Source organism: Adiantum capillus-veneris, chromosome 10 (genome assembly GCF_014529385.1).
Source record: "Adiantum capillus-veneris isolate H3 chromosome 10, ASM1452938v2, whole genome shotgun sequence".
Lineage (NCBI taxonomy): Eukaryota > Viridiplantae > Streptophyta > Polypodiopsida > Polypodiales > Pteridaceae > Adiantum > Adiantum capillus-veneris.
In genome coordinates this window covers 70,729,779-70,747,729 of record NC_140940.1, presented here as the reverse complement: position 1 = coordinate 70,747,729, position 17,951 = coordinate 70,729,779, and the positions used below count along the sequence as shown (strand labels likewise).

The 17,951-nt window shown below is 49.9% G+C and overlaps 1 pseudogene; it reads left to right on the top strand.

Annotated features, from left to right (window-relative positions):
• LOC147449036 (agamous-like MADS-box protein AGL11) overlaps positions 1 to 17,722 on the top strand; it is a 75,822-nt pseudogene extending 58,100 nt beyond the window's left edge.
• Positions 17,723 to 17,951: the final 229 nt, after the last annotated feature.

The following is a 17,951-nucleotide window of genomic DNA, read 5'->3' as shown; positions in this document are numbered from 1 at the left end:
CGGTCAAAAACGGTCACTTTTTTGAATCCGACCCCGGCCGATCCCTGCCGTCCCCGTCCGGTCCGTCCAACCCCGGTCCGGCCCCGGCCGTCCCCGGTCTGTCCCCCCTGCGACCCGCCCGTCCGGCCCGTTTTCCGTCCGTCCCTCGGCCTTCCCAGCCGTTCCCGGCCCGGTTACGGCCGTTCCCCGGCCCTAAGGCCCGTCCCCCCCCCGTCCCCTATAACTATGGATTTGGAGAGGTTTCACGTGCGAAATCTCGTCCGATTCAAAGGGCAACTAGCCCTACAGGTGTGGAAGCTCGAGGACTTGCTACGGATCCAACCGGCACGCAAAATGGAGCACGAAACAGTGAATTACAGCCTGCTGTGTATTTTTGCAGGTTTAGGGTTTTGGCCCTAAACGGACCCTAATACCCCCAGGAGGTTCGGAGACGCGAGGGGACCGTTGTACAGGTGATCTGGCGCATTTTCAGGGTAGAAAACAGAGAATTCAACGTGCTGCAGATTCTCGCCAGGTTTGGCAAAGTGTTCGTATGCGTCGGGAAAGTCATTCAATGCGTGGGAATACTGACTGTGAAGGATCCTAGTACAGTTATGCTGCCAAAATCAGGCCAGAACAATTGAAATTCAGCCAAGATTGTGCGGGGCAGCTTGTAGGGAACCACAACTTTTATTCCCTCTGTTAAAGAATAAAGAAATACCGAAAGGGGCGCCTAATCTAGGGGCCAGTCTGGTGTCGATCTTCTCATACAGGTGCAATCTAGCAGCCTGTATCCCTTTCCCCTCTCTTGTGTCATTATAGCACAGGTAGAATAGACGACTAATAATGGGTGAAAGCTAAATCAAGGTTTGAAGTAAAGTCTACCGCCCTTTTTGAAGTTAGCAAGCCGGTTACACACTCTCACGCGCCCGGCACTTTAGATTGAGCTATCCTCCCCCAAGAGGATGATAGTGATGCAGGGGGGTCGACCTACACTTCAACCTGCTATAGAGATTACTCCATAGGAGTGGTGCAGGGAGAGAGAGGAGTGTTGGGAGCTCATCTGCGGCCTGACACTCTGGTTCATCTGACAAGCCCGCTGCTTCCACATCTATGAGGTTCGCCCTGTACCAACAGCAGAGACTCTTCGAGATTTTTGGGTAGAGCTGATCCATACTCTCAAAGAACAGTTCGAGAGACTCCAGGGCAGCTTCGACCGCATGTGGGAGCGTAGAGAGGCTTTCTTCGACTCTGGTGCATTGGGCCTTTCTTCACCATGGTCCAGGGTGTGCTGAGATGGCACTACCGTCCACCTGTGTGGCTTTCCCCTCTTCCCATCTCTTGATTTTGCCTCATTGTACATATGTTGTTTTTCATTGGGAGAGTCTCCCCCTTATAATTGTTGTAGCCCTCTCTAGTAGAGGTGGTTGTAGCCCTATGGGCAGTTTCATTAACTAATAGAAGGATCTTTTTCTCGAAAAAGAAAAATTTAATGAACAAGGGCTACATACAATCAAGCTGCTCTCCTTAATGTTCCCTAGTTTTCCTTGTACAAAAGAGAAATGGTTCATGGCGCATGTGTAATGACTAATGTGTCTTGAACAAAATTACCATGAAGAATCGCTTCCCTATTCCATGCATTAATGAGATTTTGGATCGACTTCAAGGATCTTCTTACTTTGGCCACATTGACAGAGGGCATACCATCGCATCAAGCCATCAAATGTACCAAAGACCGCTTTTTGAACCAGCTTTGGTTTATATGAATTTATGGTCATGCCCCTTGGGATCGGCAAATGCCCCGGCCACCTTCAACCGTATGATGGAGCGTATTTTTGCAAGCTTCGAGACTTTTTTTGACTATTTGATCATCTTTTCCAAGAATGAAGACGAACATCTACGACATCTAGGTTTGGTATTTGAAGAAACTCAAACTACGTGGAGTATTTAAAGAAGCATCCGCTTGATGAGTTTCACTCTCTCAATGATGGAACCGACGATTCACCTCCCAAGGCATCAAGTTCTAGGTGGGTAGCAATAGTGATTGAAGTGCATACGTTCGTTCGACATGAAGGTGCATCGGCAACCTTCTTGTTTTTGCCTTTGACTCAACTGATTTGAAATGAAAGAGAGATAAGAAATTGACCCATTGCATTTGTTTGCTTCTCAGAAATCTTGGTTTGATCCATAAAGTAACTAAGGCTTTGATGGTCAGTTTCAACAACAAACTCGGTCCAATGAGTTGACGTTTCCAAGGTATCCCTGTATACAAAACAACAAGTAATTCTTTATCATAGATGTCTCTATACCTCTTCCCACCTTGTAGATAACAACTCCTAGGCGGCAACATGCCTATCCTCCTCAAGTATAGGTCCAAGACTAGTGTCACATGCATCACACTTAGCTACAAAATATTTCTTTAAACCCGGAATAAACAAGACGGGATCAATAGAAAGTTTATGCTTCAAGGTGTTGAAACCATTAATTTATGTAGAAATCCATTGGAAGGCAGCCCATTTCTGCGTCAAATCACGGCAATGGAAGTTAAATGTGTAATAAATCGTCGATAATAAGAGGCAAGACCAAGAAAGCTACGAACTTAATAAATCAATGTCAAATGAAGACACTCTTCAATGGCTTATTTTCTTGGGATCCATGTGATCACCATCCGCAAATATAAAATGTCGGAAAAAGTGGATGTGTTGCATAAAGAATTCACTTGTCTTGCCGTTCTTGCACACATATCCACCTGAAGTTGATCCTTGTACTCCTTATTGTCAAGATCCCCTGCTGAAAACTTGTCGTTGTCTTCTCTGGATTCCTCAGACAAAGGCTTTCCCTCGTTAGAATTTCTGTTGGTTCTTTCCATTCCTTCACCGGAGGTGGAGGATGAAGTCCCGGCAGTTGGTGGAAGGGTGTCTTTTCTGTTGGACTCATTGCTAGAACCCGTGTTCTGCAGAGAAAGGATCAAATGCTTCGTAGGAGAAGAATCATCTAAGCTTTGAGACCAATGTAGCCGGCTTGGACACCCAAGCGAGAAATCAATAGCCACACACGAACAAAAACTATAACAACTAAACTCGAAAAGAGAGAGAGAGAGAGAGAGAGAGAGAGAGAGAGAGAGATGAAATGACATGACATATTAACGCCTTCAAAAGGCAAAAATGGCCTATGAGACCAATCCGTTACAAACTGGTAAATCTGATACCATGTCTGGGTACAGAAAAGAGATGCTAAAATGAATCTAGAAGTGCTACTAGCTGTAACTGTGTAATATAATGGGTCATGAATCTATCCTCATCTATACTCTGGATGTTGAGATAGTGGTGGCTGCTCTTCTATCTGACCAATGTCTGGTGTGAAGAAATCAATAATCGGTCTCTGGGATTGCCTCTATTCATATCTCCTCAGTAAAATGTCTCTGTATCAGTGTAGATCAAATAGATACAATCCAAGACATCTTGGTCCTAATAGCTCATGACTCTAGAAAAGGGTCGGGAGTCTTCATTGAATAGGCAGAGGAAGCGACCCCGCATCTCGTAAAACACTCTGTACTAATATATATAGTGCATCTTTGTCTCTGGCTCTGTATGGCATAGGCAGCATTTTCTGCTGGCTTCTGGTATCCTTCAAAATCTACTAGTCTCAATCTCAACCTGGTGTGAAGACATCTGTATCTGACTAGTGGCATTCTGTAACCCATGAGATAGATTTGTTCCATATAGCTGGGTCGAATCACAAATCCATCCCCTATGAGTTGAAAAAAGGCTCTTTATAGAAAGCAATCTTTGTGCCCAACTTTTGTGCCAGACCTATTCATGTCATCCTGGTGTCCAACTAGGTCAAGTCCTAGCGAATGAGTCTAGTAATCTCCACCCGTGTAAGGGACAGCGATGGTGCATAAAGCGAGTACTCGAAGGGAGGTAAGCTGTCCATGCTGAAGCCATGCATTCGGAACCATGATGACATCTTTGCATACCAGCATGATGTGTCTCCGTGTAAAGTTAACTATCTGGAAGACTCAAGGGCCAATCTGGCATATCTGTATCTGGTAGTATCCCATAAGTTGTAAATGAAGGAGAATCTTCTGGTAAGCACCTCTATCTCCAAGGGCGGGCTACTAACTCCGCTCTGCTGATCTCGTGGCACGGAGGCCTTGGCTGTAATTAGCAGAGAGATCATAGGTACCAAGGGCCTCTCCATTCCTTTCCACCCATTCTCACCCACATAGGGTCCCCAAACCTGAACCCCATAGATCATTAATGAACCTACCAAGGTATCAAAGAGCCAAATCTTTGTTCGGTGTTGCTCGAACTGAATTTGCAAACACATCCTCTCTAATCCTGCCAAGGCTTACGCTCTGGTCAATCTAGTCTCTCCCGAGAGAGAGAGAGAGAGAGAGAGTCAACACAAAGTAGTATTGCACACAAACACAAGGGACACTTTACTTCACTTGAAAGAACTGAACTGAACTGAAAGAAAGAGAGACAAGAGAGAGAAAAGAGACGACAAAGGGATGTCGAGTCCCAACCCTCAAGATCCCCTTGCTCTGTTTGCCAGAGCAAGTAGTTTCTTTATTCTTGCACAAATGCTCATACAATGACTGGATGTTGAGATGCTAGTGCTAATCGGTACTGATGCTACTGACGCTGATGCTGCTGGGTCTATGTCGACGACAACGACAGTGTCAAGGCTGAAATCTGAAAACGCTAGGTACTTCTGCGGTGGATCTCCAACTACAGCGGTACAACGGCAAGGATCTGCAACCGCCAATGCATGCAAGGCTGAAATGCAAAAACTCTAACAGATCTAGGCTGAATGTGCAAAGCGCTAGCTGCTTTGGGCTGAAACCAAAAACGCTAGGCTGATATGGGTGTCGATGGTCGATGCGGCGAGAATCTACAACCGGGAAGGGTGAGTTACGGCGAGGTTCAAGGCTGATCTGAAAATGTTGGTTTTATGGGCTGAAAACGCTGATCTTGTCCTGAGAAAACACTGGGGCCCCTAAGGTGCTACCTGACTTCTGGGTGCCGAACTCCTCGTGTCCTTGCTTCTTCTGCTTTTAGTGAGCACCTAGGCCTGCTTTTAGAGTTTCTTTAGCCATTTTCCCTACCTACATTCCAACAAGGGTAAATGAAAAGTCACTTATTGATGAATAACCTATAAGAGGTGGTTCACGCGGTAAAATGCCTGCATGATAAAATATTGTCCTATGCAAGAGAAGCTATGCAACTATGACCGGCCTCGACATGCACGTCCCGCTAGAGGCTCACAAAGGTGCCAGGCTCAGTCCTAAGCTACTGGATCATGCTAGACTCAGGAAAACATGCCCACGTAGCGCAAGTGAAGTGTGCACGTGACAGGTGGAGTTCCACACCTAGAAGCACTGACCCCAAAGATTGGAACCCCTTTCAGTATTTCTTTTTTTATTGCTCGTTCACGAAGTACAACTGTCGAGGCTATCGTAGGCGCTCCTCCTTGCATGTCGGCTGTCTCTGCTCTACGCCACGCCGTAAGAGCTCCCAAGAGCGAAGCAAACTCACAGCGAATCGGTCCTCCAGTCTCTTGCTCAAACCAACTCGGTGCAACTCTATAAAGATCCATTTGGTCGAAGGTTGCCAAGGGCCTCCTGACTGAGGCACCCTGGCACGAAGCCTCTGTAGCAAGAACTCTTTCCAAGGCTCCTCGCCTGGAAGAAGTCCTCTGACGACGAACTTCCCAAGAAGGGCTTTGCTCTGCTGTGCTGGATCAATGATCCCAAGCCCTCCCTGAGAACAAGGGAGTGTGATGACTGACCAAGCCACCTTGGCTCGGGCAACCTGAGTGTCGCGACCTGACCAAAGGAAGTTCCTCATCAGCCTCTCTACCTGGCTGATACAAGAACTCGAGAAGATCCAGCAAGAAGTGATGTACCACATAGTTGCCAACAACACCTGGTTGGCAACTACTACTCTACCAGCCAACGAAAGTCGTGCTGAGCTCCAGTGTAACAGCTTTCTCCTGATGGACAGGAGAAGAGGAGCAATCTGCTCCTCGGGGGACAAATCCAAACCAACCTGACAACCCAAGTATCGAACTGCAGTCCCTCGAGGAATCCACCTGAAACCCTCTCCTAGCATCCACTCTGGCACAGGAGCACTGCCAACCGAGAAAGCCACTTTCTTTCTCCAGTTGATCAGTGCGCCCGATGCACAGCAGAAGGTCTCTAGAGCCTGCCCATACCTGTGTAAATTGGCCTCCTGGCCCTCTAAGTACAAGGCTAAGTCGTCGGCAAACTCAGCGTCCAGAAGCTCATCTCCCCATATAGGGAGTGCTAAGCCCCTCAAACCAACCTGCTGTGACACCAAAAATTTGCTCATCGCCTCCTCATAGAACAGAAAGAGAAAGGGGGCAAGAGGACAACCCTGTCTCACCGATCGTGTGAGCATGAAGCGCTCACCTCTATCTCCTGCCAAAAGCACCTGACTGTGAGCCTGTCTCTACAAAGCTGACACCCCTCTGATCCAAGCATCTAAAAAGCCCATCCTGCGAAGCGTGCCCTCTAGAAAGTCCCAGTCAACTCTGTCGTATGCCTTCTCAAAATCGAGAAGAAGAATCACAAGGTCCTCCCCACGGAGACGTGCCAAGGCAGAAGCCTCCCAGAAAGTGAAGATGTTGTCAAGGATACTACGCTCCTTGACAAAACCTGTCTGAGTCCCATGTATAACGCTCTCCAAAAGTGGCTGAATCCTCAAACTCAGAGCCTTGGCAAGAATTTTGTAGGCTGAGTTGAGGATGGTGATGGGGCGCCACTGTCGAATCTCATCCAAGGAGCCACCCTCCTTTGGAATGAAGTAAATCAGGCCCTCACTCATGCTATCCGGCATCACTCCCGTGTGCAGAATGTACTGAAAGGCACTACAGAGATCTGGGCCAAGCAAGTCTCAGTACTCCAAGAAGAAGCTGGGAGTCAGTCCATCCTCACCTGGACAGCTACCACGAGGAAGGGCCCTAAGAGCTATGTGAAGCTCCTCAAGCTGAAGAGGTGTCTCCAGCCTCTGGCGCATCTCCCCAGTCACAAGACAAGGCATCTGCGCCCAAACCTACTCCCTGCATGCATCCTGTCTCTCTGACTGGGGCTCAGCCGACAGTAGCTCACGGTAAAAGTCAGTAGCAACTGCACACATATCCTCAGGCTCACAAGCAACTGACCCATCGGGTCTCCTCAGCTAATTGACCTTGGCATGCGAGTGCCGAGGTCCTACTGTCTCAAAAAAAGCACCTGTCACTCTGAGATGTCTGTCGGTGAAAGGCAAACTCATGGCGCCTCTCCTCTGTGCAAGCAAGCTCCTGTCGAGCCTGCTGTAACTGCTCCTCCAACCATGGACTATCTCGATGCTGCTCCTGCATCCTCTGTAGTGAAGCAATGCCTCATCTGAGACGCTGCTCCACCTCTCTCGCTGCAGCCCGTCGAGCCAAAGACTCCTGGAGAAAAAAGTGGCTAAGCTGAGCTAGGCATAAGGCCACTCTGTCTGCCGGTAGAGCCTGGCTGTCCATGTCCTCTGTCCAAAGAGCCTCTACCCTCTCTCTGAGTGCTGTGTCCAACAAGACCCGCTCTGGGATGCGAAGCATCGTGCTGCCACTCCTCTGCCTGTCTGCCACTGTGAGGATCATTGGTGCATGGTCCGAGAAGGATGTCCCTGCCAGGATGCCCATTGATCCCCCCAAGTCACTGAAGTGGTCACTAGTGTAGAAGCAGTCTATCCGCGATAGATTCACTCCTCCCACTCTGTGGTCTGATCTAGAGAGGGCAAGACTCTCTGGAGGCCTCACAAAGCCAGAATGCTGCCATGTATCCGAGACCCTCAAAGTCATACACAACCTCTCCCAAGCTGCTAACTCGACTCCATGCACAGTAGCATGGCTGCCTCCGATCCTGTCAGAGGGGTCCTCCAACATGTTGAAGTCCCCTACTACACACCAATGGTCAACCTGTGGCAAAGACTCAACAATCTGTGACCAAAACTCTGTACGAGCACTCGCCACATTGGGCGCATAGATGTTCAGGAAGCCCACAAGGCCACCTTGAACCTGCACAGTAATCCACTGAGCCCTGCCTGGCACAATAATCCCTCTGCCCACAATGGCCTGCTGCAATGAGTCCGCAATAGTCATACATACCCCACCCTGGATGCCTCCAGGTCCAAAAGCAGCTGACCAAAAGGTATCATAACGTCCACGCAAAATCTGACCACATCGCCGAATGCGGCTCTTAGACAAATGGTGCTTCTGAAGCATAAGGAGATCAATCTCTCCTCCCACAAGGCAACGCTGAAGCTCCTGACGCAATCGGCCCCGCTGTCGCTGAAACTGGGGCCCACCTAATCCCTGCACGTTCCACGAGACGATCCTCATCGGGAGCGAGAGAGAACAGATGCTGCCGCAGCAGCAAGACGGGCTATCTTCGAGGCAGGCTTGGATGGGGAGTAATCCGCATCCGAGCGTCCTCTAGATAGGCGAGCCTGTAGTGAGTGCCTGGCCCAAGCCCAAGCAAAGCGAGCCGTGCGTAAAGCAACCTCCTCTGTCCAGGAGTCCTCATGTATGTATACATAGCAAGGCAAACATTGTGTATCAGCAAAAAAGTACACCACAATGTGCCTACATCCTGCTGAGTCTGGGGGTGTCACCGCAAACTTGGCCAGTGGCCACAAAGTCTGCAGCAAATCTGTAACTCCAAGTTCTCCCATGTGGTGAGAGAACTCGAGAACCTATGTATGCAACCATCCCACCACTGAGTCGAGGGACCACTCTGTCTCGGTCCTACCACAGAGGGGAAAGGAGAAACCAACTGCTGAGTCCAAGGCCTCTGTCCCCCTAGCAGCGAGGAACAGAGCGTGGACCCTGAAGCAGGCTGCCTCGTGGTCTGCTACGGAATCGCCGAGAAAGCGAGTGAATCCGTAATCGAAGAAGTCCCAGCGGCATCGGAGGTCAATGCTTGTCAGACCACGAGGGATAGCTGCAAGGGAAGATGTCTGAATCTGCAAAGGGGGCCGCAAGAAGGACTGGCCCTCTCTCGCTGGGCGACTCGTGGCAAAAGCGCTGCCAAGAGATCTCCTCGCCGCCGGCGAGGGACCAGTCTCCTGAGTCGACTGTGGTACTGAAGCAGGAGGAGGGGGAGAAGGAGCTAGGGGGGGCGGAGGAGAAGAGAAGCGGCGCGGGGCGACAGAGACAAGGGGGCGAGGTGAGGAGTGGGCGGGAGCAAAGGGCGGGGGAGGGGATGAGGAGGAAGAGGGGAAATCTGAAGGTGGGGGGGCTGGCAAGGGTGAAGCGGAAGAGGAGGCTGGCGTAGGGGGCTCCTCCTGCTCAAGAGGACCAAAGCGGTTCCCCGTGGGAACCCACTGCTGCTGAGTAGGCACCTAAGGGCCACTCTGAGTGCCACGCTGTCGCTGTGGCCCCTGGCGTCGACGGCCACGGGCCTGCTGCCACCCCTCCTCCGCTGGAGCCCCAGGCTCGGAGGGTGGCTCAGAATCTGTGCGCTGTGCCGCTGACTGAGGCTGCGGCCCAGCCTTGGCAGGCTTGGACTGAGGCTGAGGTGCAGGTCGAGGCCTCTTCCGTGGACAGGCCTTCGCTAGGTGGCCCATCTGTCTGCAAATGAAGCACTGGTTCGGGAGACCCGAGTACTCCACACTCTGCCTAAACCAACCCCCACTCACCCGAGGCAGAAGGATGACCTTCGGGAGCGTGTAGGTATTTTGACCAAAACTCGAACTGAAGGGATGCCGGCCGCCTTGGCAGCTACTGATGCTGCCGTACGAGGTGTCTCCAGAACAGTCCCGATGGCGGAGCCACTCCTGGAGAGCAGTGGAAGGTACTCCCTCCGTAAACCCGGAAAGCAGACTGAGATGGGGATGTCTGCCTCCTCTACTAGCACATCCGAAGTCGGGTCAAAACCGTGTCGCCACTGTCGAACGTGGGCGCGTGATGCTCGGATAGCCAGTGGACTCATAACTATGACCTTGGAGGCCATCTGGGAAGTCTCGAACTCGATCTGGTAGTACCCCCGTCCAAGGATCTGGACATCCAAAATCTTGCCCACCTCTGCCAGAAGGCAGGCCTGGAGAAGGTCTCGCAGCTCTCCTCTGCTAGGACGGGTGCCGAGAACCGTGCAGATGACAGAAGTCGCGTGCAAGCGCTCTACCTCTGCGGCAAGGCTCGCTTGCTCTGTCGGCGAAAGAGCAAGTCGAATGGTGGGCTCAGCGGGGTCGGGCGAGGGGCTTCAGGCGAGTCCCTCTTTGGCGGAGCTGGAGCCTCCATCTGTGTTTACTACTGAGTCGGAGAAGCGGACAGAGAAGAACAATCCGCATCCGAGCGTCCTCTAGATAGGCGAGCCTGTAGTGAGTGCCTGGCCCAAGCCCAAGCCCAAGCAAAGCGAGCCGTGCGTAAAGCAACCTCCTCTGTCCAGGAGTCCTCATGTATGTATACATAGCAAGGCAAACACTGTGTATCAGCAAAAAAGTACACCACAATGTGCCTACATCCTGCTGAGTCTGGGGGTGTCACCGCAAACTTGGCCAGTGGCCACAAAGTCTGCAGCAAATCTGTAACTCCAAGTTCTCCCATGTGGTGAGAGAACTCGAGAACCTATGTATGCAACCATCCCACCACTGAGTCGAGGGACCACTCTGTCTCGGTCCTACCACAGAGGGGAAAGGAGAAACCAACTGCTGAGTCCAAGGCCTCTGTCCCCTTAGCAGCGAGGAACAGAGCGTGGACCCTGAAGCAGGCTGCCTCGTGGTCTGCTACGGAATCGCCGAGAAAGCGAGTGAATCCGTAATCGAAGAAGTCCCAGCGGCATCGGAGGTCAATGCTTGTCAGACCACGAGGGATAGCTGCAAGGGAAGATGTCTGAATCTGCAAAGGGGGCCGCAAGAAGGACTGGCCCTCTCTCGCTGGGCGACTCGTGGCAAAAGCGCTGCCAAGAGATCTCCTCGCCGCCGGCGAGGGACCAGTCTCCTGAGTCGACTGTGGTACTGAAGCAGGAGGAGGGGGAGAAGGAGCTAGGGGGGGCGGAGGAGAAGAGAAGCGGCGCGGGGCGACAGAGACAAGGGGGCGAGGTGAGGAGTGGGCGGGAGCAAAGGGCGGGGGAGGGGATGAGGAGGAAGAGGGGAAATCTGAAGGTGGGGGGGCTGGCAAGGGTGAAGCGGAAGAGGAGGCTGGCGTAGGGGGCTCCTCCTGCTCAAGAGGACCAGCGGTTCCCCGTGGGAACCCACTGCTGCTGAGTAGGCACCTAAGGGCCACTCTGAGTGCCACGCTGTCGCTGTGGCCCCTGGCGTCGACGGCCACGGGCCTGCTGCCACCCCTCCTCCGCTGGAGCCCCAGGCTCGGAGGGTGGCTCAGAATCTGTGCGCTGTGCCGCTGACTGAGGCTGCGGCCCAGCCTTGGCAGGCTTGGACTGAGGCTGAGGTGCAGGTCGAGGCCTCTTCCGTGGACAGGCCTTCGCTAGGTGGCCCATCTGTCTGCAAATGAAGCACTGGTTCGGGAGACCCGAGTACTCCACACTCTGCCTAAACCAACCCCCACTCACCCGAGGCAGAAGGATGACCTTCGGGAGCGTGTAGGTATTTTGACCAAAACTCGAACTGAAGGGATGCCGGCCGCCTTGGCAGCTACTGATGCTGCCGTACGAGGTGTCTCCAGAACAGTCCCGATGGCGGAGCCACTCCTGGAGAGCAGTGGAAGGTACTCCCTCCGTAAACCCGGAAAGCAGACTGAGATGGGGATGTCTGCCTCCTCTACTAGCACATCCGAAGTCGGGTCAAAACCGTGTCGCCACTGTCGAACGTGGGCGCGTGATGCTCGGATAGCCAGTGGACTCATAACTATGACCTTGGAGGCCATCTGGGAAGTCTCGAACTCGATCTGGTAGTACCCCCGTCCAAGGATCTGGACATCCAAAATCTTGCCCACCTCTGCCAGAAGGCAGGCCTGGAGAAGGTCTCGCAGCTCTCCTCTGCTAGGACGGGTGCCGAGAACCGTGCAGATGACAGAAGTCGCGTGCAAGCGCTCTACCTCTGCGGCAAGGCTCGCTTGCTCTGTCGGCGAAAGAGCAAGTCGAATGGTGGGCTCAGCGGGGTCGGGCGAGGGGCTTCAGGCGAGTCCCTCTTTGGCGGAGCTGGAGCCTCCATCTGTGTTTACTACTGAGTCGGAGAAGCGGACAGAGAAGAACAATCTGCAGCCGAGAATGCCGAACACTTGTCCGAAGAAAAAGTGTTGCAGAGCAAAGCGCAGAAAACCCTTCGGAGATAATGTGGACAAAAAAAGGGGGGGGATGGAGGGAAGGAAAAGGAGGCGAGCACGGGTACAGAAGGCTGCGGGGGGGGGGGGGGGGGGGTAGGAGAAAACAGCCAAGGAGTGGGGGGGGCAGCGGGAGGGCTAGGGGGGGAGGGCGGCGGGCAGCAAGGGACAAGAGGAGGCGGGCTGGGCAGGGTGGGGGAAACAGCGCGAAGGCGGGAGGAGAAAGAGGGTGAGGAGAGGGCGAGGGGGGGGGGGGGGGGGGGGGGGGGGGGGGGGGGGGCAGCGCGGGCGTGGCTGACGGAAGCGCGAGGGCTAGAAGGAGGAGGGGGGTGAGGGGGAGCGATGGCGCAAGGGGGGGGGGGGAGCGTGCAGCAGCAGCGAGCTCTGACTGTGCCAGACCTATTCATGTCATCCTGGTGTCCAACTAGGTCAGGTCCTAGCGAATGAGTCTAGTGATCTCCACCCGTGTAAGGGACAGCGATGGTGCATCAAGCGAGTACTCGAAGGGAGGTAAGCTGTCCATGCTGAAGCCATGAATTCGGAACCATAATGACATCTTTGCATACCAGCATGATGTGTCTCCGTGTCAAGTTAACTATCTGGAAGACTCAAGGGTCAATCTGGCATATCTGTATCTGGTAGGTTTCCATAAGTTGTAAATGAAGGAGAATCTTCTGGTAAGCACCTCTATCTCCAAGGGCGGGCTACTAACTCCGCTCTGCTGATCTCGTGGCACGGAGGCCTTGGCTGTAATTAGCAAGAGAGATCATAGGTACCAAGGGCCTCTCCATTCCTTTCCACCCATTCTCACCCACATAGGGTCCCCAAACCTGAACCCCATAGATCATTGATGAACCTACCAAGGTATCAAAGAGCCAAATCTTTGTTCGGTGTTGCTCGAACTGAATTTGCAAACACATCCTCTCTAATCCTGCCAAGGCTTACGCTCTGGTCAGTCTAGTCTCTCCCGAGAGAGAGAGAGAGAGAGAGAGAGAGAGAGAGAGAGAGAGAGAGAGAGAGAGAGAGAGAGAGAGTCAACACAAAGTAGTACTGCACACAAACACAAGGGACACTTTACTTCACTTGAAAGAACTGAACTGACCTGAAAGAAATAGAGACAAGAGAGAGAAAAGAGACGACAAAGGGATGTCGAGTCCCAACCCTCAAGATCCCCTTGCTCTGTTTGCCAGAGCAAGTAGTTTCTTTATTCTTGCAAAAATGCTCATACAATGAGTGGATGCTGAGATGCTGATGCTAATCGGTACTGATGCTACTGACGCTGATGCTGCTGGGTCTATGTCGACGACAACGACAGTGTCAAGGCTGAAATCTGAAAACGCTAGGTACTTGTGCGGTGGATCTCCAACTACAGCGGTACTGCGGCAAGGATCTACAACCGCCAATACATGCAAGGCTGAAATGCAAAAACTCTAACAGATCTAGGCTGAATGTGCAAAGCGCTAGCTGCTTTGGGCTGAAACCAAAAAGGCTAGGCTGATATGGGTGTCGATGGTCGATGCGGCGAGAATCTACAACCGGGAACTGATCTGAAAATGCTGGTTTTATGGGCTGAAAACGCTGATCTTGTCCTGAGAAAACACTGGGGCCCCGGAGGTGCTACCTGACTTCTGGGTGCCGAACTCCTCGTGTCCTTGCTTCTTCTGCTTTTAGTGAGCACCTAGGCTTGCTTTTATAGTTTCTTTAGCCATTTTCCCTACCTTCATTCCAACAAGGGTAAATGAAAAGTCACTTATTGATGAATGACCTATAAGAGCTGGTTCACGCGGTAAAATGCCTGCATGATAAAATATTGTCCTATGCAAGAGAAGGTATGCAACTATGACCGGCCTCGACATGCACGTCCCGCTAGAGGCTCACAAAGGTGCCAGGCTCAGTCCTAAGCTACTGGATCATGCTAGACTCAGGCAAAACATGCCCACGTAGCGCAAGTGAAGTGCGCACGTGATAGGTGGAGTTCCACACCTAGAAGCACTGACCCCAAAGATTGGAACCCCTTTCAGTATTTCTTTTTTTATTGCTCGTTCACGAAGTACAACTGTCGAGGGTTCTCTCTGCAAGTGTGCGACTAGGCTTAGTCTGCTAGAGAGTGACCCAATGATACACTTATAAAGCTACAAGGGTCCCTAAAAATACGGTGCCTGTTGCTAAATGAACTATTTATTGAAATTAGAATATTTAATTGTGTGCACTTGAATCGTAAGGTTAGGAATGTAGATCCACTGCAAAGAAACAGACATCCAATGTGTCATATGATAGGTGACATTAAGCATCGCGAAGGGATTGTGTCGTTAGTTCGGTAGGAGAGACCGGGAAACAGATATTCTTGCTGCATCACGTGATGGGTGACGGGAGCATTGGAAAGGAAATATTCCATTGGTTTGGTAGAAAACCCGACCTGGAATACGCCTAAAGACGTAAGCACGAGAATAAAGATGGGTTCTAAGAAGCTTTTTCTAAAAAGCGAAATATTTTTAGATGTTTTGGTAAAGTTCAAGAATTATTCTGCTCTAGACGCTCAGTGGATGACCGAGCACAAATTAGCATCTTATTCCGAGCATCTGGAAGGATATGTACAAGCACTACAATTGAGGACAACTGTTTAGAAGCCAGAGGAATGTTACTAAATGGACTAATTACTTTTTTTGAGTAATTTCTATTTATTTAAATTAGGATACTTAATTATGTGCACTTCAACCGTAAGGCTAGGAACTATAGATCTCTTGGAATTATTAAAAGCCATCAGGAACGGACAACTCTGATGTGTCATATGATGGGTGACATCAAGCATCGCGAAGGGGGTGTGCCATTAGTTCGGTAGGAGAGACCAAGAAACAGATATTCCTAATGTGTCATGTCATGGGAGACGGGAGCATCGGAAAGGGAATATTCTGTAATACGCATAAAGATGCAAGCACAAGAATAAAGATGGGTTCTGAGAAGCTTTTTCTAAAAAGCTGAATATTTTTAAGTGTTTTCTGGGAACAGCAAATGCTTTCCCACGAGGAATCTGTGTTTGCATTGTATTTGTGCCTGAGAACTGCATCCGAGGATGCGTGGAATGTGACAGCGTAACATAAATTTTCAGCTCACTCATTTTTTTAAAAAAATTGACCGGTTGCTCACTAATAAGTGGATAGCCCACTTGAAATAAAGTAAGGACTAATAAAAAAGACCAGCGATCTCTTCCAACAGCTGCAAAAAAAGACCAATGCTCACTCTTTCTCCTCTCTCTAAATATGCCGCAAGATCTCTCTCTCTCTCTCTCTCTCTCTCTCTCTCTCTCTCTCTCTCTCTCTCTCTCTCTCTCTCTCTCTCTCTCTCTCTCTCTCTCTCTTTCCTCTGGCTATTCTCAGCGCCCCCATGGGATGATTCTCTATTCCTGCTGGAGACCGGTTGGCTATTCCTATTGCGGCCAAAAAGCTATAAAAGCACCACACGCCCCCTCTCTGCTCTCAGAGGTTGCCAGCACTAGCAAGGAGAAACTCTACCGCTAGGAGAACGCAAGTATTCGTGTGAAGACAGAGCACGGAGGTCCCTTTTTTCTCAGCAACAAGTACCGATTTTGACTTCGCGATACGAGTTGTTGTTTCATGTTTGAGCTGTTGCAGGTACTCCATCACGGAGAAGGAGCAAGGAGGCCTTGGCCTATGCTCAAAGATTCCGAAAACAGAATCAAGAATGGTCTATAGGGCGTCACGCTCTAGGTACAGACGGAAACAGAATTGAGAGCTTGTCTCTTAGGAATTTCCCGTGCAGGAAGGAATTGACCATCGAGTCTGATGATTTAGAACGGAGGGGTCACTCCGGTTCTTGCGCTTGTAAAAAGATTCTTCCGAATAAATATTCTCTTTAGGGGGGGGGGAGGGGGGGGGGGGGGGGGGGGGGACCAGCCCATCTTCAAGTCCCAAATACTATGTCGATCTTCTCCCTCGTCTATTTTGGTTGAAAGTTTATTTATTTTCTGCTTGTTGATTACTTGTCTGCACTCTTGTTTGTGAGAGCGGCCCCCAAAGCTGCTCGGCTTAAAAGCTTTGCCTTTCAAAAAAGCCTGTTCTCATACCAAATGAACAGAACGACTTGAGTTGTATAGACAAAATATATATAGACATGAGGATTAGAGTGCACTAAGGATTTTTTTCCAAGAAATTGGACAAGATAGGATAAAAAACTTAGAGGTACCTTAAATGGAAATTCAGATCGTATCAACTTGACCCAGGTTCCATTCAAGATGTTGTTAAAACTACCCAAGAACAGTTGCTCAAGGAAGTTCTACCATGCACGAAGTTGTGGAAGTACCCTTGTAGAAAATACCACCCCCTCCCTCGCTCCTAACTTCCCCCCCCCTCGCCCCTCGCCCGGACCCTCTCCCTCTTGCTTTGATTTCTAAGATATTACCTCAACCTTCTGCATGTTCATGCTTTATTCTCTAATGTTTCTTGCTGCTTAGAAACTTAAATGGTGAGAATCTTGCTGGATTTGAAGTTAAAAATTTGCAAAACCTGGAAAACCAACTCCAAGCTGGTGTAACTCGAGTGAGGGCAAGAAAGGTACATTCACACCATTTTTGACATATGATACTTCCAGTTAAAAAGTGTCAAACTTTGATTCAACTTTGTCTCCGCACAGATGTAACTGTTGATGGAAGATTTTCGTAAAAAGGTGTGAATTTTCAATTCTGTAATCGTAGATTTCCTTGTCTTATTTATTACAGTACATTATATGTTTTATCCTCATCTTCTTTCTCTTTTGATCTAGGAACTGCTTCTTTTACAAGAGAACGAGCTTCTTAAGTCTAAGGTGACCTTTATAGATTTGTTAAGAATTCATCTTAACCCTTTGTCTAAGCCTACAGTTTCTCCAATAGTGCTCTAATATTTAACTCACATATATTGTTTCACTGGTTATGTCCTCAAAGATGCCATGCATGTGTGTGTGCATGTCTCTCAATGCATGCACCGGCCTTGCATAGAGCAACAGAGTTTCCTTATTGGCCTACATAAGAGCCGAGGCCTGCTGGGTATGAAGAGGTATAGTGCTTTTATAAGAAAACCACTCTCACACGGGTTACAAAGGGCTTTAGTACATTTTAAGAGATAAGTTCCTACATTGTAGTAGAGCAGCAATATAGAAAAGATTTTATGCGTATTAGTATGGATTTTGGGAGTCTAATCAAGATTAAGTGGAACTCCTCCAGATATTTGACATTTGTTTTCCTGTCTCTATTAAGACTGATTTCTTTCTTATCTCTGATATTCCAGCTTCTTGAAGATTCATCTATGCAAGCAGGTAGTGTTACCACAGAGAACACCTCTCACGACATTCGAGACATTTCGAGCATAAAAGCTGGCTCTGGAAAGCCACAGGCTTTACACAAGAGAATGAGTCCATCATAAGTGAGGCTGAAACAACCCTACAGCTTGCATGTCCTCGAATGCACTTAAGAGCTTGATGGGTAAAAGTTGTTTGTGTGGATGAGGAACTCTGTCACACCTTGTGAAATTGGTCTAACCAAATGTAATCGCTCAAAGGGATATTTGATCTAATGGTAGAAGTAATAAATAGTGTTGTACCAAGTGTGGTTTAAGCAATTTAAGATGTTTGTCTGATTGCTTGCAACATTTAATCATCACAATGCCTCATGCAAAGAAGGGCCCAAACATTACTAAATCTGATGTTTA